The following is a 3,032-nucleotide window of genomic DNA, read 5'->3' as shown; positions in this document are numbered from 1 at the left end:
TTCATGAGGGCTGCACACAGGAAGTGTTTTTCGTTGTTGCGGTGCGCTGAGAGTAAAGAGGCTGCTAAGAAAGTTATCCGTCTCCATCTTGCTGTTTCTAATCGTTCGGAGCGATTCCAAACCACACAGCGAACGCTCACACGTTACGTTCATAACAACTTTTATATTTTAGCATTAAAAATATAATTTTGATTAAAGATCTCACATATTCCATTAAAGAAACACCGAAAATGATTTTAGTAATTAACAATACTGTTAATTCAGGGCAGCTGTGGCATAAATATTGGCCATTGGTCTAATATACTCAACTAGTACTATACTATACTAATATACTATTCAGGAAAAAAATGGCAATTTCCAGAAATTCAACTAAAGAAATGGGAACAAATTATGTGTTTCTGACCGGCTGCCAGTAACAAAATGCCTAAAGATAAAATTTAGGATTGTTTCTTTGCCAAGTTGTCTGTTTTGTGTAGACACAACACTGGTTCACCCCTTGAGTTTGGTACATGTTTAGGCTTGAATGACTCAAATAGCTAAACAAACAAACCCCGTTCCTCTGAAAATGATCGGGTACAAGGACTGGACTAAAAGTGAGTGAACAAAGAAAAACTGGAAGCTGTTGCTCAACACCACTTTACGAATGCAAAAAAGTGGCACCTTGGAAGCAAAATATAAAGAAATCAGGAATGGCTCAAGACTTTTGCACAGCACTGTAGATGTGAGTGAAAAAAAACCTTTGGCAGATGGACAAGAATAAAAAATCACCCCAAAAAGTTTAAGCATAGACACTGAGTGGCTGTTTTGTTGGTGACAGGTGACATCTTCCTGTCTTCATTCATGCCACACTTTTACTTTTTAAAAAATAGATTGAAAACAATACTCTTTAGGTTTGACAACAATCATTAATGCTTCAGCGTCTTTAAGTGTCGAGCAGGCAGCTCGGGTACGCGTCTTTATCTGAGGTCATAAACAGCAGAAGCTCCTAAAAAAAGATGTTTGTTTGAAGGTAATTAAAAAATAATCTAAATCCAGAAGCCAATTACGGTGCTGTAAAAATGACTAATTTGGTCTCTTTTTCAACATCTTGTCAAAAACTTGGCAGCTGAATGCTGAATTAGCTGCAGGGAATGAACGGCTCAGGATATGAAGACCTACAACACTCAATCCAAGATTTATTACGCAGAAGAAGTCACTTGTTCCCTGTCAAAACATGCCCAATTTGAAGATGCCTCGCATGCCTTTTGAATCAGTCTTGATGAAAATAGGATTGCACAAACCTTTGGAGTTGAATGAAAGATGACATCCAAGTTCTCGGCAGCTAATTTGGTATTTCTTGAATAATTCTGAGAATTTGATGGGTGACAGAGATATTAGAGGGATTTTTAGAGTGGAGGTGGGAAAAGAAATCCACCAAGTTTTGACAGTTTTGACTTTTATTATTAAAGGTAAAAACAACAGGGAATCACTTTCATTGATTAAAATCATTGTGCTTTTATTAAGTGTCTCCTTTGGTGTATTCTCCAGAGTAGAGGTGTAGAAAATGTGGACAGTGGTGGGCTCTTCCCCAAACGCAAAGATCTTTAATTTATAATTTCGTCTTTTCCTACTATCTGGTAAATCTGTCATTTTCCAGTTTGTGCTGCAGCTGAGATACAACTGCTGTCTCTGCTGCGTAACACATAATCATTTTCTACAGCATCCCATTGATATCCCATTCATCAGCCTCTGCCTTCTAAAATGACTCCCCCAGGTTGTGAATGACAGAGAATCAGGAATCAGTTGAAGCCACAAAACAAATGGAGCCCCACAAATAAACCTGCTCGCGGGTTCAGACTCTTCCATCACGCCATTAAAAAAAACAAGTGTTAAATGCTTCTCAGTGTACAAATATCACATGAATCATAATAAACATCTTCGGCTATCAGAAATCATGTGTGATTGCCGATGTGTCGAGACAGCAAACTCAATAAAACCAGACGATCTGGAGTATCACAGTCTGGGCTGATATCGATCAATAGAAAAATTACAATCATAATTTTCTTCTTCATACCATTACTGCTGATTGTAGCATATACATTTTTGTATATATGTTCATATATTTGTCAAATTTGCATCGGTGAGTGAAATTTGAATCACTGTTAAATATAAAGTGAAGAATTTGAAAAACTATTAGATTTCCAGCGATATTAATATCAACAACGCTGCCTCTGCCTCCTCCACTTAACACCTAACTCCACCAAGTCCCTAGCCAGTTAATGTGAGCTGTTTTAATTAACGATAGCCACATTAGCTGTTGTGATTAAGGTGGAGGCTAGCTGCTATGGCTAATAATAAAACTAGATGGATGCCAGCATACCTCAACTGGCTGAGCAGTAGGGGTGGGTCAATCATAATATTGGCAATACCGACACAGACCAATGGTATCAGACCAGTACTAGTGCGACTGAATAGATGGTGTGTTTTAGTGTTTTAACTAATTATTGTTGAGAGTAAAAAATCACAGTGATTTAGTGGTCAATGCTCTCCCCTGTAAAGAGCCAGGTCGTAATTTTGTGTATTCCTTCAGCTCTTTCACACCTGAGGGTAGCATTGTTCATTTTCGCTTCCGATCATTGGCTGAAAATTGGGACCCGTCAGGACTCGAGTGGTCCAACTCCCTGTTTCCAATCAGGCTGTGTGTTTAGTTGAGTACTCTTCATGATAGGCAAGTTATTTGTGTTTTCCTTCTAGACTGTTTTGGGGTTTTTTTTGGCTGTGCCCAACCTGATGTTTCCTACCTCTAACGATAAATAAAGTATTCTGTTGTCGTGAAACTGCAAAACTTGTGGTTTGGACCTACATTGGGAGCAGCTAGCAGATTCGTTTTTGTGTTGCACTTTGGTTTCCCCTATGCATAAGCTGGGTTTTTAAGTTAAAAGTGTCAGTATTAGTGTCAGCAATACTGGCCCTGTATTTACTTGGTATCAAATCCATACTAAAGTTTGCAGTAACACAGACCACTACTGGGCAGGTGACCCCAATGCCAATGA

Source organism: Astatotilapia calliptera, chromosome 3, assembly GCF_964374335.1.
Source record: "Astatotilapia calliptera chromosome 3, fAstCal68.1, whole genome shotgun sequence".
NCBI lineage: Eukaryota > Metazoa > Chordata > Actinopteri > Cichliformes > Cichlidae > Astatotilapia > Astatotilapia calliptera.
This window is presented reverse-complemented; position numbering follows the sequence as displayed.